The sequence below is a fragment of the Artemia franciscana genome, chromosome 12, assembly GCF_032884065.1.
Source record: "Artemia franciscana chromosome 12, ASM3288406v1, whole genome shotgun sequence".
NCBI lineage: Eukaryota > Metazoa > Arthropoda > Branchiopoda > Anostraca > Artemiidae > Artemia > Artemia franciscana.
The window spans coordinates 11,555,186-11,581,542 of NC_088874.1; the positions used below are offsets into that span (position 1 = coordinate 11,555,186).

The 26,357-nt window shown below is 34.3% G+C and overlaps 1 long non-coding RNA gene across 2 annotated transcripts in view; it reads right to left on the minus strand.

Moving 5' to 3' along the window:
* Positions 1–271: 271 nt before the first annotated feature.
* Positions 272–26,357, minus strand: part of LOC136033685 (uncharacterized) — a 113,807-nt gene continuing 87,721 nt past the window's right edge. For both annotated transcript variants that reach the window (XR_010618990.1, XR_010618991.1), the window contains exons 2-4: positions 12,581–12,710; positions 9,433–9,536; positions 272–722 (exon numbers count right to left, since the gene is read on the minus strand). This is a non-coding gene — a long non-coding RNA (uncharacterized LOC136033685). The remainder of the gene's footprint in view (positions 723–9,432; positions 9,537–12,580; positions 12,711–26,357) is intronic.

Here is a 26,357-nt window from a genome sequence, read left to right on the forward strand (position 1 = left end):
ATCCGCAAATATAAAATGGCGGGCCCAAAATAGGTCTGTCGAAACTGTTTTTGAAACATAACCACAATATCACTTTTCCTTCATGGCATCCCCTTCTTAAAAGGGGATGCTTAAAGTTGAAAGTATACAATAGTTGTTCGTGTATAGTAAGTGCTCTTCATAAATTGTTTTGATAAACATAGTTATGTATTTATTTTAATTTTCTCTATCTTGTACTCCGTCCCTATGAACTATCCCTAGCTCTAAGAACAACAAGCAGTTTGCAAGAATATAAAGAAACAATATTTTATTGATTAAATTTATATTAAAATATAAAATAAAAAAATGTTGTTGTATGTTGAGTCAGGAAGAGGTTCTTTATCAGGAGCAGAGGCCACATAATTGCACAGCTTCAATGAGCAGTAAATCCGTTAGGTGAAGGATGAGCAAAAAATTGAAGCAAAATTGATTAAAAATTTTTTGAGGGTTCTATTTTTTTTAGTAAAATATAAAAAGGGGAGCAAAAAAAATATACGCGAATTTTACTGAGATTCTATTTAACTTGAGGTTTAGAACCCTTGTTTTTTTGTTTTTTTTTATTTAAACTTTAAAATTATAAGAAACCAGTTCTGCTGCACTGTCTTTTTATGTAAAAATAAGCGTCTATACACAAAAAGACGAATGCAACAGAGAACAGCCTTATACAGAGAGTTCCGAAATTTACTGCCCAGCTACTTCATTATCTAGAAAAGAAAAGAAAGGTCAATCATTTGCAGACAATAGACAGTATGTTTTTCCGAACTAAAAAATTTACAAAAAGATAAATTTTGAAGACTGGCTAAATACATTACAAGAGCGAAAACCTCACGATGGCTGCGATGTCTGGTCAAGACCTTTTTTCTTCACATGTAATTATGCTTGCTATTAACAAATCCTTTTAGACTTTCCTGGAACATTTTGTGATATAGGAAAAGCACAGATACAAATGTGTTCCTTAAAACTGAATTAGTCAATACAAGATAAATACTAAATGTGAAAATGAGCACTACCTAAGGAGGGGCGGGGGTAGCATGGATTAGTTTTTGGCGGAAAAGGAATTTTCTGGGCAAAAACTTTCATGGGTAGATAAGGTGTGATTTAAAAAATTTACATTTTATAAGAGCCCCACGGAGATAAAACCATCGAAAAAGTGATGAAGAACTAATATATTATACCATATATATATATATATATATATATATATATATATATATATATATATATATATATATATATATATATATATATATATATACTATATATATATATATATATATATATATATATATATATATATATATATATATATATATATATATATATATATATATATATATATATATATATATATATATATATATATATATATATATATATATATATATATATATAATTATATATATTATATATATATATATATATATATATATATATATATATATATATATATATATATATATATATATATATTATATATATTATATATATATATATTTTTGGTCCCAAGTTTGCTGGACCAGTAGTGTGGAATTCTTTACCAATGAGTATAAGGTTATCTGAAAATGTTAGCCAGTTTAAGAGTAGACTGAAGAATCACCTTCTGAGTAGAAAATAAATATATAATTTAAATTGGATGGCTTATTGATTTGTTTTTTTTTAAGTGTTGTTGTTGTTTTTTTTTTTTTTTTTTTTTTTTTTTTTTTTTTTTTTTTTTTTTTTTTTTTTTTTTTTTTTTTTTTTTTTTTTTTTTTTTTTTATTCTTTGTTTTCCTGTTGTTTTCTTGTTCCCAATTTTTTTGTTTCATTTTGTTTATTTTTTTTTTTGTTTTTTTTTTTTTTTTTTTTTTTTTGTTAATGTTGTTGGTATTGGTGCTCATTAATGTTTATCAGCCACTACTAACAAGTCTCTGACTTTCTAAAGTGGCTGATGTGGTTTGTTTTGTATATTGATGATATGTATAATAAAAGTGTCTCTCTCTCATATATATATATATATATATATATATATATATATATATATATATATATATATATATATATATATATATATATATATATATATATATATATATATATATATATATATATATATATATATATATATGTCGCTAAGCGTATTTGACTTATTATCAATTCTGGTAGCCCTTTTATTGAAATCCTTTGAAATCCAATTTAGTCAGGTCTTGGGGGATGGTGAGAAGGGTGGTGAACTGTATGAGAGTCAGGAAGGTGTACTACGTGTAACAAGGTCGTAAGAAAGACGCATTTGCACTATCAAGAACGGCTCAGGAGCGACTAAGGCCCAGTGGCCACGGGGTAACTGTTTTGAGACTAGAATCGCTAACTGATTGCGCATGCAACTGTTGTGTGACTATGGCCTTGAGGAAGTGAGGTCCAACCCACGAGGCAATCCAGATATTACTGGTTTCCAATCAGTCTAAAACCGGTTCCGAATGAGACCCCAGTCATGGTCACAGTTGCGTTGCAGTGCTGTCCCAGACATTTTCAGGAGCTACCGCGTTGATATTGTCCAATTATTTTGGCTCTTAACATGTCAGACCAGGAATTAAACATGAAAGTAGACTAGAAGTAGACTAATATCATGATTGTCAAAATGGCTAGTATACAATAACTGAGCAGCTAGGGGTTTTAAGTTTAAACTTTAAGGAGAAGGTTGAGAAGAAAATCGAACTGAATCATAAGAATATATGTGCATCCAGGTAGTCAAAAGAGCACATCTCCAATATCTTAGTAATTTCTAAGGGTATTAAGTTGAAACCTTCAATCATTGGTGAGGAGGGTGTCGAACAAAATCAAAGTATACTATATACACCTAAGTAGTCGAAAAGGCGCGTCTGCAAAATATCAAGAGCGGCTAAGAGTATTTAGTAGACGCTTTCAGAGGATTCTGGGGGAGGATTCGCAACTAAATCGAAAGACACTATGTGCATCCATTTCGTCAAAATGATGAATCTATAATATAACAAGAATTGCTTAAAGTATAAAGCTGAAACCTTCGGTGCATGTTGAGATAGATCCCGAACAAATTGTCAAAAGACAGTATCCGCAACATGTCACGAACAGCTTTTGATATCAAGTTTAACTTTCAAGGAATGATCAGAGAGCAAATTGAATTCAACGATAAGATACTACCTGTATTCAGGTTGAAAAAAGGGCATATCAAAAACATCTCAGCAACTTCTTAGGGTATTAAGGCGACTTTCAGATAATTGTACAGATGGTACTGATCAAAATCAAAACGCACTATGTGCATCAAGGTTGCCAAAAAGACATATTGACAGTATCTCAGGAAGTTCCATAGACCACAGTAGAAACTTTCAGGGAATAAACAAACATTGTACAACAAAGTCAAAAGCAACTGTGAACATAAAGGTAAAAAAAGGGCGCATTTATAATATTTCAGGAACACCTAACAGTATTAAGTAAAAATTTCGAGTGAATATCGAGAGGTATATTGAACTAATTCAGGAGACATTAAGTGCATTATGAATGTCAATATGGCATATATGCAATAACTCGGGAAAATTTAAGAGTATTAAGTGGGAACTTTCACCGAAAGTTGAGAGAAATGTTAAACTAAATCAAAAAACTCTGTCTTGAGGGAATGCCGATGGGGATATTGAACTAAATCGGTGAACTGTATGCATCCAGGGTGTCAAAATGGTTCATCTGCAATACAGCAGGAACGGCTAAGATATTTGAAACTTTCTGTAAATATTGAAGGTGATGTTGAGCTAAATCAAATGACACTATCTCCATCCAGGATATCAGAATGAGACGTCTTCAATAGTTCATATACGGTTAATGGTATAGATTAACGCCTTAAGCGACCTAGCTGAAACTGTGAGGGAATATTGGACGGAAAGGACAAGTAGATACTAAATTTTGATTTGTTGACCGAAGGAAGTTCATCAGCGACAAAGAATGTTTGAAAAAAAATGGTTGTATTGATTCTTAGTTTGAAAGTGTGTGTTATTAGTGTGTTATATTCTTAGTGTGATCTCTTTTTTTGATCTCATTAAAATTTCAGGCCGTGAAGACACCTCAATAAAAGTTTCAGAACCAAGGGAATCGCAACTGGAAACAAATCTTGTCAGGGATTCTTCATCTCCTTTTTTTTTACAACAAATTGGAACTATATTAGCTAATATACTAGCTCAAAATGCATAAATGCAAACAAACAAGCTATTAAATCAAAATATAACACACAAAAAATTCCTACAACGAAGTGTTTGATCATTATTCGTCTATATCAAAGGTTGTAACAGTAGATACGACGGAACAGCTTCACCCCCCAAAAATTCCCAAAATTGTTCACAATTTTTAAAATACTAGTACCCGTACCCAACCATTTGTAGTTCTATAATATAGCTATTTTTAGAATTCCTAGCAAAATTTTGTCCAGAATATGAAGAGCAACCCAAAATCTTTTTGCTTTTATTCATCAATAAAAAAAATATCAACAAAACTTACAGAAATTAAATTTTTTAACTTAACAAACAGAAGATGTTTCAACAAAAGAAGTTTTTTAAAATAAGTACAGAACTAATTTAAACCAAAGGGGAGCAGAATTAGTGAAAAAAAAATCATGCTTAAAACGTAAATAAATCATTATAAATAAACTAATGAAACCCTCTGACAGACCGAGCAATAACTCGGGAAAATTTAAGAGTATTAAGTGGGAACTTTCACCGAAAGTTGAGAGAAATGTTAAACTAAATCAAAAAACTCTGTCTTGAGGGAATGCCGATGGGGATATTGAACTAAATCGGTGAACTGTATGCATCCAGGGTGTCAAAATGGTTCATCTGCAATACAGCAGGAACGGCTAAGATATTTGAAACTTTCTGTAAATATTGAAGGTGATGTTGAGCTAAATCAAATGACACTATCTCCATCCAGGATATCAGAATGAGACGTCTTCAATAGTTCATATACGGTTAATGGTATAGATTAACGCCTTAAGCGACCTAGCTGAAACTGTGAGGGAATATTGGACGGAAAGGACAAGTAGATACTAAATTTTGATTTGTTGACCGAAGGAAGTTCATCAGCGACAAAGAATGTTTGAAAAAAAATGGTTGTATTGATTCTTAGTTTGAAAGTGTGTGTTATTAGTGTGTTATATTCTTAGTGTGATCTCTTTTTTTGATCTCATTAAAATTTCAGGCCGTGAAGACACCTCAATAAAAGTTTCAGAACCAAGGGAATCGCAACTGGAAACAAATCTTGTCACGGATTCTTCATCTCCTTCTTTTTTTTTTACAACAAATTGGAACTATATTAGCTAATATACTAGCTCAAAATGCATAAATGCAAACAAACAAGCTATTAAATCAAAATATAACACACAAAAAATTCCTACAACGAAGTGTTTGATCATTATTCGTCTATATCAAAGGTTGTAACAGTAGATACGACGGAACAGCTTCACCCCCCAAAAATTCCCAAAATTGTTCACATTTTTTAAAATACTAGTACCCGTACCCAACCATTTGTAGTTCTATAATATAGCTATTTTTAGAATTCCTAGCAAAATTTTGTCCAGAATATGAAGAGCAACCCAAAATCTTTTTGCTTTTATTCATCAATAAAAAAAATATCAACAAAACTTACAGAAATTAAATTTTTTAACTTAACAAACAGAAGATGTTTCAACAAAAGAAGTTTTTTAAAATAAGTACAGAACTAATTTAAACCAAAGGGGAGCAGAAGTAGTGAAAAAAAAAAAATCATGCTTAAAACGTAAATAAATCATTATAAATAAACTAATGAAACCCTCTGACAGACCGTATTTCAAACAGTAGGTGGTGCAAATATCGTAGGTAAATACCGCTTTGTAGGGCTGTAATGGGAGAAAGGTAGATATAGCTAGGGGATAAAGGAACTGCGGATAATCTGCGGATAAAGGATGACAGATTACCAAAAATTGTCCTTTTCAGCCAACTGTCTAGGGCTAAACAGAAAGCAGGTTGTCCGCAGTTGAGGTGGGAGGATGTTATAAGAAAGATTTAAAGGGAATAGAAACTTTCTGGGAGGGTGTAAAGAGGGAGGCTCTGAATAAATTGGGATAGAGGAGCGTGCGTAGCTGTGTTGGACTCCAGTGGCTTGGTGCTGCGGTGAGTTCTTCATAGTACTAGTAGTAAAGAGAGTGGAGGGGTTTCCCCCCTCCAACTACCCCCAATGTCATCAGATCCGGTCGGGATTTAAAATAAGAGCTCTGAGACACAATATCATTCCAAACATCAAATTTCATTAAGATCCAATCACTCACTCATAAGTTAAAAATACTTCATTTTTTCTATTTTTTCCGAATTAACCGGCCCCCCACTCCCCCCAGATGGTCAAATCAGGAAAGCGACTATTTCTAATTTAATCTGGTCCGGTCCCTGATACACTTGCCAAATTACATCGTCCTAGCTTACCTGGAAGTGCCTAAAGTAGCAAAACCGGGACCGACAGACAGACAGACAGACCGACAGAATTGGCGATTGCTATAAGTCACTTGGTTAATACCAAGTGCCATAAAAACAAGGGCAGCTATAGAAGACTTTTAAGACAACTCTAAAACATCAATTTTACCCTATATTAAACAAAAAAACAAGTTTTTTTTTTTATGAAAGTAAGGAGCGACATTAAAACTTGAAACGAACAGAAATACTCTGTATATGAAAGGGGCTTTTCTTCCTCAACGCTTCACTTTTTACGCTAAAGTTTGACTCTTTCTCTTAACTCTACTTTCTGAAACAGTAAGAAACTTTAGCGTAAAGAGCGGAGCGTCGACGAGGAAAAGCCCCTTTCATATACAGAGTATTTCTGTTCGTTTCAAGTTTTAGTGTCACTCCTTACTTTCATTTAAAAAAAACTTGTTTTTTTTTTTGTTTAATTTCTGGACGTTTTTGAATTAATGCAGGTTTTGATCTTGGCTCTCCGCACATAAATAATTAAAACGAAATTTGCATATTACTTTTTTTTTGGTTGAATGGCCTTTTCATAGTTTTAATCGGAAGATTTTGAGAAAAAAGGAGCGAGGGAGGAGGCCTAGTTGCCCTCCAATTTTTTGATTACTTAAAAAGGCAACTATAACTTTTAATTTTTTACGAACGTTTTCATAAGTAAAAAATATAGGTAACTTACGAATTAACTTACGTAGCAAACTTCTATATTCGTATGTTTTTATTGCATATATGAGGGGGCTCACCCCTCTTCGATACCTCGCTCTTTACACTAAAGCTTAAATTTTGTCCTAATTCCTTGAGAATGACCCCTGAATCATAAAGGCCGTAGAATAAATAGTTGAAATTACTAAAAATACTTTAGCGTAAAGAGCGAGGTATTACGAGGAGGTAAACCCCTCATATGCGTAATAATTTCTGTTCGTTTTCAGTTTTAATGCTGCTCCCCACTTTCAGTAGGAAAAACTTCTCATATCTATTTTTTCATTGTTTTCTTAAATAATGCTAGAAAATTCTGCTCCCCCTCCACTGAAAGTCTCTTCCCCACATGAGAAGTTCCTCCCACTTAACCCCCCTCGTCAACTCTCCCCCCACAAACAAAAAACCTCCTGAAAACGTCTGTACACTTCCCAGTAACCATTATTATATGTAAACACAGGTCAAAGTTTGCAACTTGCAGCCCCTCCCACGGGGACTGCGGGGGAGTAAGTCGTCCCCAAAGACATAGTTATTTGGTTTTCCGACTATGGTGAATAAAATAGCTATCTTAGAATTTTGATCCGGTGACTTTGGGGGGAAAATGAGCGTGGGGGGGCCTAAGTGCCCTGCAATTTTTTTGGTCACTTAAAAAGGGCGCTAGAGCTTATAATTTCCGTTAGAATGAGCCCTTCCGCGATATTCTAGGACCAATGAGTCGATACGATCACCCCCTTTAAAAAAAAAAAAACGCATCTGTGATTTGTCTTCTGGCAAAAAATGCGAAATTCCACATTTTTGTAGATAGGGGCTTGAAACTTCTACAATAAGGGTCTCTGATACGCTGAATCTGATGGTGTGATTTTCGTTAAGATCGTTTGAATTTTAGGGGGTATTTCCCCCTATTTTTAAAAATGAGGCAAATTTTCTCAGGCTCGTAACTTTTGATGGGTAAGACTAATCTTGAAACTTATATATTTAAAATCAGCATTAAAATGCGATTCTTTTGATGTAACTAGGCCTATCGGTATCAAAATTCCATTTTTTATAGTTTCGGTTACTATTGAGCCGGGTCGCTCCTTACTACAGTTCGTTACCACGAACTGTTTAACATGACGCTTCTTTTTGTCAATTGTGAAAGAATATTTATTAAAGAAAATTTTATAAATCTGCATGATACATTCTCGTGCCAATTACCCAAGCATATTCATTGAGGGACAGATTATAAATCTGTTTTTTAACTTTCCTAAGATAAACAACAATGACTAATATCTTCATTTCCATAATTCCCAGCATCATCCCCTATAACCCTGCTCCTTTTCTTAAAACACGTAAAAGAAAGTAAAGATAAAAGAAAGTAACTATTGCGCCTAAGCCGCAATATAGTCATAATTGTCGATATCGTTAAAATTAACCATGACTACAGCGCCAAAAATACATACATGCGTATTTTGGTGAGTTGTGGTATGTGCTGCATATTTCAAGCTTCATCTTCATGATAAATTAACAAGAAAGGAGTTTTGCAACATTTTTGTTTTGTTTTAAATAGAATAGATGGAAGCTTAGAAAAGCAGTTATCTTATTTGTATGCAGAATCAGGCAACAAAAGTATCACAACACTAAAAAACGCTTTAGAACAAATATGTGCTGATAAAGGCTTTCAACAAAGAATGCGGATTATTTACAGGGTGGTAGGTTCCCCCCTCCCCTCGAGGAGTGCGTCCCGCAAAATTTCCACGCCACAAAATATTACCTCAACGCATAAAATTGAGCAGTCAAAGGTAAAGTATGAAAAATAAATAGAATTGAAAAAGAAGGGATTTTGGAATGTTTTATAAATGTTCCAAAACATAGGCAAAATATATGGTTTAGAACATCCTTTAGTTTTTATATTTCATTCCTTTTTAGTTTTTTTTTATTGATTTATCACAGCAGGGTAAGATAAAGATTTATGAAAATAATTTGAAAATATGAAATTAGTGGAAACTCTAAGTTTTTTTTATTGTTTTAAAAAGTGCAGTTGTGACAGAGTCAAACTTTAGCGTAACGAGCAGAGGCGTTGCGGAGGGACAACACCTTTCATATATGGAGTAATTTTTGTTCGTTTTAAGTTTTAATGTCACTCCTTACTTGCAGTTAAAAAAAAGTTTATTTTATTTTATTTAATTCTCCCCAAGTACGGATGTATGTCCCATCTGGGGCTTAGGCAATAAATCGTAGGTAAAAGAAGAAAATGAGGTCACCTTGATGATGTTAAAATTAATCCGTTCAACGCTCCAAAACTAGAGATAGCTACAAACAATGCGATGATCCTTGCGAAAGTTCCGTTGAACTTGCTAGTGAATGTCTGAAAAGAAAAGATAAGCTTATCTATTTCTACAGAGAATTTCTCTAAAGGCTTCCCTAAAAAGTACACAGAAGTAACTCAACCAAGTGGGTTGTTTTTATTATTTTAGAAATTCGACAAATATCATTTGCAAGTAAAGGTATGTGAACTGAAATTTATCGGGGGGGGGGGGGGATTCTGAAAGACAAACGGACACTAAAAGCATAATAAGCAAATTTTCAAAAATTTAAAATTGTGAGAGGCGTGGATACCGTCTCATTATTCTCAATTTCCTGAATTTGGTTCCCCATGATATATCACATATTCTATGTGTGATACATTTTCTGGAGAAGCCTTTTCCCCAAACACACAAAAAACCGCTATAATTCAACAGTTCTTTAGGAGATGGGTATCCAGGGCTAATATCCATGGGTGATAAGCATCCAGGAATAAGTATCCATAGTTGCCAATACATTTGATTGCAAAAACTTAGTGACTTTTCTTAAAAAATGGTGCTTTAGGGGAAAACAAGTGCTTCTTCATTTGTTTTGACTCATATTTGTCAATCAGAGGTTGGCCAGATACTACGCACAAAAAAGAACTGCAAGCTCAGTTTCTACTGCCTGAGATAGCCCCCCCCCCCCCTAAAAAAGTTAGTCGCTCAACCTACAAGTTATTAGTATTTCGCTTTCATTTTCTGATTTAAGCTTCCCTCCTGCTTCTGGAATGCAAAATATAATGTTCAGAATAACAGTAACTACCAACAAGATGTATAACTAGTTTGTCTACCTTAGACAAACTCGACTCCCGACCTCATCCCATTGCCATTCACAGTCATAATCAAACAGTTCGTGGTAACGAACTGTAGTAAGGAGCGACCCGGCTCAATAGTAACCGAAACTCTAAAACATGGAATTTTAACCAATAGGTTCAATACATGGTTTTTTGGTGTTCTTAAAATGATTGGTTATCTCAGAATTTCAAATTGTTTGGCCACTTTGGGGCTAAATCGCTGTTTGGTGCCAGAAAACACCACTTATGTGGCATAGTCTTTTTGGCTGCATAAAAAGATACTGGAACTTTTATTTTCTGTTCAAATGACCCTCTCCCAATTTTTTTATAACCATTGGCTTAACACGCCCACTTCTGTAAAAAAAAAAAAAAAAAAAAAAAAAAAAAAAAAAAAAAAAAAAAAAAAAAAAAAAAAAAAAAAAAAAAAAAAACACGTTTTCGTGATGCTTCTACTGAGAAAAAATATATGCGAAATTCCACTTCTTTATAGATTGGGACCTGAAACCTTTGAAATGGGGTTCTCTAATATGTTGAATATGATAGTGCGATTTTCATCTAGATTACTTGCATTTTTAAGGGGCGGTTCCCCCTTTTTCGAAAATTTGGCAAACTCAAAGCTTGTTATATATTTAGAACCTGCATAAAAATTCCATTCATTTGATGCATTCATTTTTATCAAAATAATTAATGACTGAGATCCATTTTTAGAGCTTTGTAATCGCTTTTTTAGAGTTTCGGTTGCGATTACACGTTTCGGTTACGATTACACGTTTTGGTTACAGAAATTTATCTATTTTGACGGCAAAAATGAGACCAAAAAAGAACAAAAACCAATCTACTTGTATCACATGAGAAGCAAAATTATACAAGGGAATTCATAATTCATCATGTCGGAAAACTTTTACGAAGGGTCTTAACCCTCTATCAAAAGAAACAATGTTAATGAGGGCAAAAATATTTCATCTTTAATGAATACGGTTTTCCTTAAATGGGATGAGATATACCATCCAACCTTAAGGTGCAAAATTTAAAAATCCTATTAACAAATCCTTTCGTACATTAAGAATTTTCGTCCTTCCTTATAACGTACGGATGAACAATCTATTCTTATCTCAATTGGCGAATTTCTATCAAAATAAATTAAAGATTCCCCATAAAGTCCCTTTGGTATATTTACACTGCCTGAAGTTCTTCAATAGACAAAGTTGATATGTTTACTCGTTTGTTTAGAAGAAAAAAAGTTATTTGCATCCCGAAATCAACTTACTTTGCCAAGCTCTCTCATCGATTTAGGCAAGCTGTATTTCATATCAGCCAATAAAATCGAAGGTGTGTAACTTGATGGCACTAATGAATTTGGCATTTGACAATGGTGTTGAATTATGTATCCGACAGGTCATTTAAAGCATGTGATAGACGTAACCTGCATAACTATTCCTGTCAAAATAATAGAACCACTGACGTCATCGGTATATATTGAAAGTCTGTGTAATATATTGGCAAAAGTATTTATATATATACTATTTATTTCATCCAAAACAGGGTTGTAGCCGCTTCACGGGAATAGATTGCTGTCAGAAGAATTTTTTGTAATTTTCTCATCAAAAGTATTCATCATCCCCAAATGAAAGGGCGTATCCCACACTTTTTCAAAAACAGCCAGTAAAACAAATAAAGAATGAAAATGGGTATCTTTCGGTGAAGATCCTCCCCTCAGCCATCCCAGTGCAAATAAAAAAGACAAACAAGGCCTCGATAAACAACTTCAGTTTTTCTCTTTCTTCTAACTGTTCAATCCTGATAAATAAAGCGGTTAAGAATCTAAAGGTAACAAATTGCAAAATGAGCTGAATAAAGGTACATTAATCGAAAGGATCTATGTAGTTTTTACTTCAGTTTTAGGTCTCCAGCAATTCTTTTCCTATCAGGTACTACCCATTTCTTCGGGAAGAAAAAATACATATTTCCGATATTTAAATTTTGTCTCCGTTTGCCGGGATGATACCGTAACAGTAAATTATGGGATAGGTTTCACCTTGTTAACATACCATCTCGAATCAATGGTCTTACTGATGCTTTATGTGTGGGAAACTTGAATTTCGTTTGTGAATTTTACCTCATTTTCCATTTTTTCCTTCCTAAAGTTGGCTAATTAATTTTCCTGCTTTTAGTATTAATTGTTATTAACCAGCTTCCACCCGACCAAAACAATTGTTGTAATCACGTATCTTTTAACCTCATGAAACAACACAGATAAGAAAAAAACAACTTACAACTGCAACAGCTTCAGAAGGTAACACATCTGCCGGAGAAAGTGTTGTGCAGTATGCCACATTTGCACAGGTATAAACAATCGTTACCACTAGTAGAGACAGAGTACTGTCTCTAACCAGAGGAAGGTCCCTAAAAAATAATTAAAAAATTATATAAATATATATATACATATATATATACATACATATATATATATATATATATATATATATATATATATATATATATATATATATATATATATATATATATATATAAACCTAAATTTTACCAATAAAAAGTAAAAAACACTCTGGAGTACAAAAACTGAATAGAAAAGAAACCAAAAACAGGATGTCTGTGTTCCAGTACAACACAGACCAAAAAAAACAAACAAAGGAGATTTTAAAGTATATTCTGCAAGCTACCAAGATCTCTTTTTTTTTTTTTTTTTTATAGGTTGTCGTGGTTCACACAAAACTGATATTTTCCTGATCCTTACAGCAAATATCTTTTAATGGTATATATTCCTTGAATTTAAGCAGAATTGGGCTTTTAATAAACTTTAGACGACTTCACACTTTACTTCCATAAGAAAAACTTCGTAAAAATCATTTTTTGCGTGTTTTTAATTAAAAAAAAACTTGAGTAGTTGAGTGTAGCGGGTGTTAGGCACGATTATTCTCCATATTATGTAGTAAGAACTTGACACTTAACAATAATACTTTCAAATACTTTTTTTGTATTTCTAACTTAAAACTATCCAAATACTTTACCCCCCCCCCCTCCCTCAAATGTGCAATGTACAAATATATACCATAAATTATATATTTTCCATCTATTATATTACTTCTCTTTGTCTTGTCTCACGCTAAGCTGAAAGAAACAAACGAAAAAAAAAAAACGGTTTTTACAATGCGTCAGTGAATGAACAATCTGAGTGCTCGGGGGTATATCATACAAGTACCACAATTTGATTGACCGCCGGAAGCAGAAAAAAAGAATTTCAATTCCGACGGCTTTTCAATTCCTGGAGAAATTAGACATTGGATAAAAGACACCCGATAAATAAAGTATGCAACATTCTCTTTGATTTCACATTCCATTTTCAAAGTATTTTTACTTTAGTTTTTAAAATTTCATTTTCATTATTGAATCATGAAAGCGATTGAAAAATGATTTCAAGGCGATCTTCTTAAGCGAATTTGCATTCTTTCAAGTAATTAAATAAAAAAACAAGTTTTTTTTAACTGAAAGTAAGGAGCAAAATTAAAACTTAAAACGAACAGAAATTACTTCGTATATGAAAGGGGCTGCTTCCTCACCAACATCCCGCTCTTGACGCTAAAGTTTGACTCTTTCTCTCAACTCTTCTTTTTCAAACGTTTCTGAACGTTTTTCAATCAATGCATGTTTTGATTTTGGCTCTCCGCAGAGGAATAGAGGAATAATTAAAACGAAACTTGCATATTTATTATTATTTTTTGCTAAATGACTTTCTCATAATTTTGATTGAATGATTTTGAGAAAAAAGAGCGGGGGAGGAAGCCTAGTTGCCCTCCGATTTTTTGGTTAATTAAGATAAAGGCAACTAAAACTTTTAATTTTTTACGAATCTTTTTTTTAGTAAAAGATATACGTAACTTATAAATTAGCTTACGTAAAGAAGTTTTGTATTCTCATGTTTTTATTACATACTAGCTGTTGGGGCGCTTCGCGCCCCCCAAGCCCCCCCCCGCACACGTAAGTCGTTACGCGCCATATTAGTTACGCGCCATTGTAGTTGTGTCCCTGTGTCCCACCTGTGAATATAGACAGATTTATATATGTGTTTCAAACTACGTAAAAATTGCGAATATACAACATTCTTGGCTTTCCCATTGTCTGTGCATATACAAAGCCGTATGTACTAATAATGACGTCATATGCAAACGCTCTTTTTACAAACAAACAAACATGCATACACACAACTCGTTTTTATATAGATAGATAGATACAATACAAATTAACTGCGTAAAACTTGCGAATATACAACATTCTTCGCTGTCCAATTGTCGCTGCATATAAATAGATTGTCAGGTTTACCGACCCTCGAACATGCAACGTACAATTGTCCATGGGAAAAACAATCAGTATTAAGATCTATACCACATTTTTCTAATGATTGACCTTGAGCTTTGTTAATGGTGATTGCAAATACTAATCGAATTGGGAATTGCAATCTTTTAAATTGAAAAGGCAGATCCGTTGGAATCATGGGAATGCGAGGCGAGGAATAAGAACAGCCTCACCCTCAAAAGGCCCTGTCAAAATTGTGGCCTCTATTAGGTTTTCCATTGTTTTTTTTTACGGCAAGTCGCGTGCCATTGCAAAGCTTTGGTGGGTTGATATTTCTTAGAAGTATGATTGGTACGCCTATTTTTAGTTGTAGCACGTGTGGTGGAAACCCTGAAAGATCTATGGAATTTAAAAATTCAGATGGATAATTAACCGCTTCATTTGGTTCCAAAACTGTGTCGACTGACTTGTAAAGGACTGCCTGGTCTCGAATCTTGGTCAAAACAATATTGTTGATTTCGTGGACGTCTATATTTTTGGGTGCGAGAATCGCTCTTTCACTTAGCCATTTATTATTTTTATAATTTTTTAGAATATTCGGAAATACTTTTTCAATCAATTCATTTTTGGACGTCACTAAATTACAGAAATCAGCAGGTAGTTGTATACGTCCTGAAATTGAGTCTATCGTATCATAAATGTCTTTTTGTTCCGAAGTTAACTTGGAAATGTTATTTTGTACATACGACAATAGATCACTCGTACTGTAACTTTGTTCACGATCCAATTCTACACATGTCGAAACAGCAGCGATACGGTTAGGTGAAGGCATTCCCTGATTCTAAATATGCTGATTCTAAATATATAAGTTTCATCAAATTTAGTTTTTGTCATCAAAAGTTACGAGCCTGAGAAAATTTGCCTTATTTTGGAAAATAGGGGGAAACACCCCCTAAAAGTCATAGGATCTTAACGAAAATTACACCATCGCATTCAGCGTATCAGAAAACCCTATAGAAAAAATTCCAAGGTCCAATCTACAACAATGTGGAATTTCGTATTTTTTGCCAGAAGACAAATCACGGGTGCGTGTTTATTTTTTTTTTTTTTTGTTTTTTTTTTTCCAGGGGTCATCGTATCTACCAAGTGGTCCTAGAGTATTGCAAGAGGGTTCATTCTAACGGAAATGAAAAGTTCTAGTGCCCTTTTTAAGTGACCAAAAAAATTGGAGGGCACCTAGGCCCCCTCCCACGCTCATTTTTTCCCAAAGTCAACGGATCAAAATTTTGAGATAGCCATTTTGTTCCGCATATTCGAAAACCATAATAACTATGTCTTTGGGGATGACTTACCCCCCACAGTCCCTGGGGGAGGGGCTGCAAGTTACAAACTTTGACCAATGTTTACATACAGTAATGGTTACTGGGAAGTGTACTGATGTTATCAGGGGGATTTTTTTGATTTGGGTGTGGGGTTCATGGGAGGGGGCTATATGGGAGGATCTTTCCTTGGAGGAGTATTTCATGGGGGAAGAGAAATTAAATGAAAAGGGCGCAGGACTTTCTAGCATTACTATAAAAAAAACAATGAAAATATAAACATGAAAAAGTTTTTTCAATTGAAAGTAAGAAGAAGCATTAAAACTTAAAACGAACAGAGATTATTACGCATATGAAGGGTTCTAAAAATGCTTTAGCATAAAGAGCGAGGTATTTAGGAGGAGATAAATACTTCACTCTTTATGCTAAAATTTTTTTAAATAATTTCAACTATTTATTCTACGGCCTTTCTGATTCAGGGGTCATTCTTAAAGAATTGGGATAAAACGTAACGTAAGTTATGTACGTTAGTTACGTAAGTTAATTCTTAAGTTACGTTTTTTTTTACTAATAAAAACGTTCGTTAAAAATTAAAAGATCTAGTTGCCTTCTTGAGTAACCGAAAAATTGGAAGGCAACTAGACCTCCTTCCCCACCCCTTATTTCTCAAAATCATCTGATCAAAACTAACAGAAAGCCATTTAGCCAAAAAAAGAATTAATATGCAAATTTCATTTTAGTAATTTATGTACGGAGAGCCAAAATCAGACATGCATTAATTCAAAAACTTTCAGAAATTAAATAAAAAAACAAGTTTTTTTAAATGAAAGTAAGGAGCGACATTAAAACTTAAAACGAACAGAAATTACTCCGTATATGAAGGGGCTTTTCCTCCTCGACACCCCGCTCCTTGCGCTAAAGTTTGATTCTTTCTCGCAACTCTACTTTTTAAAACAATAAAAAACTTTAGCGTAAAGAGCGGGGTGTCGAGGAGGAAAAGCCCCTTTCATATACGGAGTAATTTCTGTTCGTTTTAAGTTTTAATGTCGCTCCTTACTTTCATTTAAAAAAACTTGTTTTTTTATTTAATATCATACAAGTACCACAATTTGATTGACCGCCGGAAGCAGAGAAAAAGAATTTCAATTCCGACGGCTTTTCAATTCCTGGAGAAATTAGACATTGGATAAAAGACACCCGATAAATAAAGTATGCAACATTCTCTTTGATTTCACATTCCATTTTCAAAGTATTTTTACTTTAGTTTTTAAAATTTCATTTTCATTATTGAATCATGAAAGCGATTGAAAAATGATTTCAAGGCGATCTTCTTAAGCGAATTTGCATTCTTTCAAGTAATTAAATAAAAAAACAAGTTTTTTTTAACTGAAAGTAAGGAGCAAAATTAAAACTTAAAACGAACAGAAATTACTTCGTATATGAAAGGGGCTGCTTCCTCACCAACATCCCGCTCTTGACGCTAAAGTTTGACTCTTTCTCTCAACTCTTCTTTTTCAAACAGTAAAAAACTTTAGCGTAAAGAGCGGGATGTTGGTGAGGAAGCAGCCCCTTTCATATACGAAGTAATTTCTGTTCACCACCAAAGTCCAGATTGAAAAGTTGATCAATGACTAGTTGAGAGAAATCTTTTGAGATAACCCCCCCCCCCCTCTACTCCTTGTTCTCCTTCAAATTTTACGACAAGCTGTTTTTAAAATCATCTGGTCTTTAATACAGTGAACGGTATTTCCCGCAAAATACTGGACAAGGAAACTTTAATCACGCCCAAAACGCAAATATTGTATGTTCACGTGACTCAGGTTTTAAGGTCACACGACCACGTGAATCAGAACTAATTACCTAAGTAGGTTAACACATAATTAGAATCGTGTCACATATGCAGTATAATGATATGGTGCTTTTTTAATGGCTAACAAAAACTAAGCAACAGCGCAAAAATGCAAAAGATGAAGAAAACAACAGTACCTTAGATTGCATTTGATGGGAGTTTCTTTTGCTATTACTAAAATGTAACCCCAGTATTATACATTAGTTAGGTACTGTAAGAAATATCCAATTTGCAAAGTGGGTCCTCAATCCATATCGTTCAGAAAATTTGATTTTCTTACGATTCTCTTCTATGATTTACTTTATTTTTCGTTTAAACAGCCGTTTTTAAAATGTGTGCTCTCAATTGACACTGTCCACCACAAAATAAATTGCTGCATCCCTACCCACATAAAAGATATCACATTTATTATCCTTATATATATATCACTGCGATGATGGTCATTAATTAAGCAACTAGGATAGAATATAATGGGTATTTCAACTTATGTGATCTAAGCCTCATTTGTTATTTTGTTTTTTGACCTCTGTTGGGGACCATTATTTACACTTTAAGTTTTTGTGAGATTCCTTACTCATATTTTTTAACTGTGCGAAGACACATTATCAGTCAGACAATGATAATTGATGAACCTATCAGAACAATTGGTTATGCTGCTTCATTTGAGATAGCATAAAATGTTATATAATCAAATTTTGTTTAACCGTAGAAGACTCGAACGGCTTAATAAACGACTTAAACTTCCAAAGAAGCAAAAAAAATAAAATAAGGGTAAATAGTACATAATAATATAATAGAACGAACACTACTTAGTGACCTTTCAAAACAAAATACCAAATGGGCTCTCGCCGGCGACATGAACACTGACTTATTATCTAATTCTGACCGATCTGAAATCTTTCTGGATTCACTACCCAGAGGATTCCATCTTGCTGATAAAGATCTTCTATTTACTTATATTCACAATCGTGGTGGTCTTACTTCCAATCTTGATCATGTAATTGTGTCAGACTCAACTCTACTTTCATCAATAGTTGATGTGGACGACTCTAAAATCGACGACGATCATTTACCAATCACGTGCCAACTATCTTGCTCCATGGCGAGCTCTGTGCAACGTAACTGTCCCAAGCGGTTCTTAAAGTTAGATTGGGAAAATACCAATGTTCCACTTTATGTATTGACATTGTCCCAGTTATTATCATCTATTAAAGTGCCTTTCCACTTATTGCAAACATCTGTATGTACAACTTCAACTCGGATAGATATCAACAAGTACTATTAGCAAATAGTGTTCTGTCTAAAGTCTGCCGCTAAAAAGCTGTACCCTCCGAGTGCGTGCAAAAGGGTACTCGCAATCCCTTTTGGACATTTGATCCTAAAGTGAATATGGCTAAACAAAAAGCTAAGTTCTGGCTCCGTATGTGGATAGCCTGTGATTGTCCTTCTTCTGGTTCAATACATCAAATAAAACAGAAAACCAAACGACAGTACAAATATTCCCTGCGTAGAGCGAGACTGAATGCCTGGGATGGTCCTTGTGACAAGAAATCCTGGGATTGTGTTATAAACAGTGTAAAGTGTTCACCTCCAATTAATTCGTCTCTTCGGCTATGTGACTTCGTTTCTCATTATAAAAATATTTTGCTTTCATTTAAGAATAATCTCCAAAATCATTTTACAAAGCTTGTCAACTCAATCCTCCCAATTCGTATCAACCAATCTCAACCGTATCAACCAATCTCTGTTTCGGCTAATGAAACAAGCTGTTGCTCAAAAAATTCCCCTGTATTGTTTGACTGTTGACATATCTAGTGCTTTTGACAATGTATGACAATGGTGCCGTGTTATCCCCGGGCATATTTAAATGTTTTAGCTTCGTGTCTCCAACGTCTTCAACCGTCAATTTTTTACAATGATAATTTAGGCATTAGTCACGTTGCATATACTGATGATGTTCTGCTTCTTAGCCGGACAAAACATAGTCTAATTACCAACTTTTACCGGCTTTCAGCCACACTATCCACAGTAGGCCTTTCAGTTCTTTTTAATCGAAATAAAGGTAGTAGGCGCGATTAATAGATGTCTTGTCTACTATTAACACTATTGGTTGGTTACTATTTCACAGATAGCGAAAATTATCATAAATCTTGATACATTTCTTGTGCTTACGGTCCTGCACCAGTCACTAAAATTTTCAAACGAACAGTTCTTCCCTTCCTTTTAACATCGTACTTTATTTGAATAACTAAGGCCTTGATAGTGATCGCGAGTAAGGGAGACTCGGCAAACCATTTTTATTACCGCTCTGGTGCTAAGTGTTACAACTTAACCAGATTTGAGGTGTGAATACATTTATTAATCTTATTGAACGAGGTTGGACATCCTACATTACGGGGATAGAGCTTCGATCGGAGAGTCTTTTATAACAATCAAGCGTGCTCTCAGAAGCCAAAGAGTCTTGCAAGACTATTAGTTGATAGAAGCTTGCACAATACAACCTTATTGATGATAAGGAGGAGGAAGCCTTTCAGGTGGACTGGACTCATGGTTTTGGGCTTATTCACTCTAAATTCTTAACAACATTTGATTCTAGACACCAGGGGATCTGCCAAATGAGGTTGGTGGATCTCAACAAAACGTTAGTTAAGGCAACAGTCCAAAGAAAGCAACCCAAGACTTAGATTCAAAGTTTTGTCTTTTCATGACCGGCCCCTTATCTGATCCCTGTGGACGGATTAGCAGAATTCGAAGTTTTATTGCTAGTCAGAAGTTTTAGCACCCTTTTTCAGATTCAGAGTGATTGGAGGATGGATGCCCCCCTCCCAAACCTTGTATTTTCCCGAAATGCGTCTGATGAAAATTTTGAGATGGCCATTTGTTGTTGTAGAAACTTCGAAAAGAGCTCACTCTATTGAAAATTGAAACGGAGAGTGCCCTTTTAATAGTCAAAAGAGATTGGAGGGCCACTAACCCCCTTCTAAGCCCACCATTTTCTCAAACAGATCTAATCAAAATTTTGTTTAAGGTAATTAAAAGGTCTGGAAATCATTTTTTCGAGGATGAAGCCCCCCCCCCCCCCAAAGCCCTCAGGGCAGGAGATATAAGTTATGCCCTGGGGAAAAATAAGGTATATATAGAAAGGATGTAAATCTCCGGGATGGGCTCATTTGATTGGAAATAATATGTTCTACCGCCCTATTTCAGATTCATAGTACCAGACAGTGGATCAGACCCCCATAACTAGTATTTTCCCGAAATGCATCTGATAGAAATTTTGAGATGGTCATTTATTGTAGTAGAAACTTCAAAAGAACTCACTCGATTGGAAATTGAAATGGCTAGTGCTGTTTTTAGTGGTTGAAAGTGATTGGAGGACAACCAACCCCCAACACATCCACCATTTCCTCAACCACATTCAATCAAAATTTTGAGATAGCCATTTTGTTCAACGTAGTTGAAAACTCCAACATTATGTCTTTGAGGATGACCCCCCCCCCCCCCAAGAGCCCTCAGGAGAAGGGTTCGTAAGCTATGCCCAGGGGGGATATAACTTAAACATAGAAAGGGTGATCGTATAAACTTTTGGTAATCAAGGATTGGCTAATTGGATTGGTAATCAAGAGTTCTAGTACCCTTTTTTTAATTAAAAGTGATCAGTTGGGTGGATTCCCCCCCCCCCAAAAAAAAAATCTCGTATTTTTCTGAAATGCATCTGATGGTTGTTTTGAGAATTTTGAGATGGTCATTCGTTGTCCAAAGGACTTAAACAACAGCTCATTTGATTGGAAATTGAGAGAGCCAGTGCCCTTTTTAATAGTCGAAAGCACTTGGAGGGCAACTAACCCATCTCCCAAGCCCACCATTTCCCCGAACATATCCACTCAATATTTTGAGTTAGCCATTTTGTTCAACGTAACTGAAAGGTCTTGAAATTATGTCTTTGGGGATGACAAACCTCCAGAGCACTCAGGGCAAGGGTTGTAGGTTATGCCCTGGGGTATATATATATATATATATATATATATATATATATATATATATATATATATATATATATATATATAGATATATATATATATTGACAGGGGAATATTGGATTCTTAATCAGAAGTTTTATTACTCTTTTTAGATTCAGAGTGACCAGAGAGCGGATACCCCTCCCCACTCCTCGTATTTTCCCGAAATGCATCTGATGAAAATTTAAGATGGCCATTTGCTGTCATACAAACTTTGAAAACAGCTCATTCGATTGGAAACTGAAAGGGTCAGTGCCCCTTTGATAGTCGAAAATGATTGAAGGGCAACTAACCCCCTCCCACGCCCAACATTTCCCCAGACGCATCTAAGAAACATTTTGCGATATACATTTTGCTCAACTTAATTTAAACGTTCAGAAATTATGTCTTTGAAGATGGCCACCACCCCCACACCACAATCCTTAAGGCAAAAGTTGTAAATTATGCCCTATGGGACATAACGTATATATAGAAAAGGTGATCTTATAAACTTCGGCGGGGGCTCATTGGATTCGTAATCCGAAGTTCTAGTGCCCTTTTTAAGACTCAGTGATTGTAGGATGGATACCCCCCCCAAACCTCCTATTTTTCCGAAATACATCTGATAGAGATTTTTAGATGGCTATTTGTTGTCATAAAAACTTAGAAAACAGCTGATTCGATAAGCAATTGAATGAATCAGTGCCCTTTTAATAGTCGAAGGTGATTAGAGGGCCACTAACCCCTCCACCTCCCTAACACACTCTTTACCAAAACACATCCGATAAAAATTTTAGATGGCCATTTTGCGCAGTGTAGTTGAAAGGTCTTGAAGGGAAATATAAGTCTTTGGCAAACCCCATACCTTCTCAAGGGCAGAACATAATTCTAACTTTACTGAAAAAACAAGAGCTAAGAGCTCATATGACACATCTGACGAGGCAAGAAGAGCTAAGAGCCAAGAGCTCATATGGTATGAGCTCTAGAATCAATAGAATCAAAATTCTAAGAATCAATAGATTGGTTTAGAAGCAAAATCAGAAGCTTAATGCCGGTAAGGATTTAAAATAAGAGCTATGAGACAACACAACAATCTCTTAAATATCAAAATTCATTAAGATCCGATCACCCACTGGTAAGTTAAAATACCTCATTTTTTCTAAATTTTACCCCTCCCTTCACCCCCCCCCCCTAGATGGTCGAATTGGGAGAAACAACTTTATCAAGACAATTTGTACGGGTCCCTGACACGCCTACCAATTTTGATTGTCCTAGCCCGTCCAGAAGCACCAAACTCGCCAAAGCGCTAGACCCTCCCCCCCAGCTCCCCCAAAGAGATCGGATTCAGTCCGGTTATGTTAGTAATATATCTATAACATTTGCTTATTCTATCCATTACGTTTCATCCCAATTTCTCCAATCTAAGCGTTTTCCAAGATTTCGGTTTCCCTCTTCAATTCCCTCCTGTGTCCCCAAATCTAGTCGGGATTCAAAATAAGAGCTCTGAGACATGAGTTCCCTCTAAATATAAAATTTCAGACCAACTAAAAGAAAATGCAACTTGAAACATTTGGTTTGAAAGTAAATTAAAGTTTTAAAATGGGGTAAGCGGAAATCAAAATGACAAATCCTCAAGCTTGTAGGAATCAATTTAATTCAATTTAAAAATGTTTGTTCCCATCATAGCTACTACTTTCTCAATGTGTTTGAAAAATATCAAACAGTATGCATAGATTCATTAAAAAACACAACAAGCCAATAAAAAAGTGACTAAGAAGTGTATCTAAGTTTTTCAAAACAATTGTGTGAAAAAAATATTTTTAATTAACCTAGACAAAAAGACAAGTTGGTCTGTAATTTTGTTACTCATAAATAATGTTGAATGTCAGTCATGTCAAAACTTCTGTGAAGAAAAAACTAAAATCACTTAAAATGAATCTGATGATGAACTAATGATTGAAGTGGATTCATTTGAATCTAGAAATGTCTCCCTTTCACAAAAAAATGCAGCCTTAGATTATTTGGGTTTAGCTCTAATTAAACTTGATAATTTGTCATCACATAGTAAGGGATTGCATTACAAAAAAAAATTGAAAAAGTAACAAAAGAAGTAAAGAAAAAATCTCCAAAGCTCTAGATTATGGCATTGAAATGTCAGAAGAAAAAATAAATTTTATCAAAAAAGCAGAAGATTTTGATAAGCTTGTGGGCCTTTTAAAAGAAAAACTTATGTCTGTTGGGAGATCCCAAAAAGTCAAGATTCTGACTTTGGTGCCTGAAAAAAGTTGCTACAGAATTTCAGGAGACCGAATATATGGTAAAACAAGCAAGAAAACTTAAATGAGAAAAAGGTATCCTAGCTATCCCTGACCCTAAAAAAGGTAATACACTCCAAAAACACAGTTAAACTTGTGACAGACTTTTACCAAAGTGATGAGAATTCAAGAGTTTTACCCAGAGCAAAAGATAAAGTGAGCATTAAAAAAAATATTTATATGCAAAAAACACTTATTCTCAGTAATTTGAGAGAGCTTTACTCTTGTTTTAAATGGGAATGCCCCAACTTGAAAATAGGATTCCCGAAATTGTGCAGTATAAGACCAAAGTGGTGTGTCCTTGCTGGGTCAGCAGGTACCCATACAGTATGTGTATGGAGCATGCACCAGAATTTGAAATTGTTACTAGATGGTGTAAAAATTGAAGAAAGTTAAAAAGATTTGATCAAGATGTTGGTTTGTAATGTTGGAAACAGTGAGAGTATGCTATGCCATTGTGACAACTGTCTGTCTGATGATGCCCTGATTGAATATTTAACTGCAAAATTGAGTGAAGATTATGATTCAGAAGAAGAAATAATTATAAGCCAATGGGTTAATACTCACAGGACAGAAATGGTTAACCAATCAATCAGCATTGAAAGCTTTATTTCTTTACTGAGCAAATCGGTAGAAAACCTAATCCCACATTCATATATTACAAAATCACAGTCTAATACATTCAAAAAACTGAAAGAAGATCCGACTTTGAATACAGCAATTGTAATAATGGAATTCGGTGAAAATTATTCTTACACCAATCAAAATGAAATCCAAAGTTATCATTGAAACAGAGGTGGAGAGTTATCACAGAACCAATGATGTTATCCAGATGTTAGACAGCAGCATTTTGCTAAACCTCAGGATAAGGTCACTCAAATGTACTGGTTGGTTTTAGTAGCTTTTAGGCAAAGCCCTATTTTGGCTGCAAGAAATTGATGGTCGGTGTTCCCAAGTTCGGCACTTTGGTTGGTGAGACAACTCGGTACAGACGACAGCCATCGCCAGCACATGATTATATAATCAATATATACAAAAACTTCAAAAAACGTATCAAAAATTTTTTTTATCTTCAATTTTTACGTTTTTATGAGTCAAACAAACATTTCAGGGGGGGAAGCAGACCTACCCTCTGGATATGGCCTTGCTAGCATCTTGCAAGGACTTCTTTCTCTTTCATGGAATTTTCACACCTTAGGACACTTCTTTTCTATGACATTTTTCAATATAGTTGTACCAAAGTCCAACATTTCAATCTTTTTTTCTTTAGCTGTTTTAATGTATGGTCACAGGAAACAAACGAACATATGTGTACTTCATTCATACATAAACTTATATATATATATATATATATATATATATATATATATATATATATATATATATATATATATATATATATCAAGCCTAGCATTGGTGTCTTAGCTGTCCTAGTCAAGCAATTAGCATGCCCAGAAGCAGAGAGAGAGAGAGTTATCACAGAACCAAAGTTACCACTAGAACACAATTCATCCAGTTGGACTCAACTTGAATATATTTAAAATCAGCATTAAAATGTAATTCTTTTGATGTAGCTATTGGTATCAAAATTCCATTTTTTAGAGTTTTGGTTACTATTGACCAGGGTCACTCCTTACTACAGTTTGTTACCACAAACTGTTTGAAAAGGATGATAAAGTTTTAATTTCCAACCATTGTTTCATAAGTGATGATATACAACATGACACTTGTTTTGTGAATTATGTACAAAAAGAAATTTCAAAGTAGCTGAAAGAAAATCACCCCAAAATAAACCGATTTTATTTCACAAAATAAACCAATTTTAATCCAGTTCATTATTTCACTGACGGCTGTGCTGGTCAATACAAAAATAGAAAATAGAAATCATGAAGACTTTAGAATGAAAGCCAAACATTCATTCTTTGCAACAAGCCACAGGAAATCAATATGTGATGGCTTGAGGGGAACTATAAAGAGAATTCGCCAGCCATCAACTTTCAGATGAAAATCAAATCAAGACAGCAACTGCAGTTTATGATTTCTGTAAAGTCAACATAGAAAAAATAAACTTTCACTTTATTGACAAAAAAATGCTGAAGCTTTTAGATTGGAGTTAGCGTCACAATTTTTAAATGATGGTTTTAAAATTTTTCAATTATTTCAGACCACTAAATACAAATCAAATTGAAATAAGGAGGACTACTGATAGTCCTAATCCTACTCTATGTTTTTTTTATTCTGCTATGGATTGGGTCTGC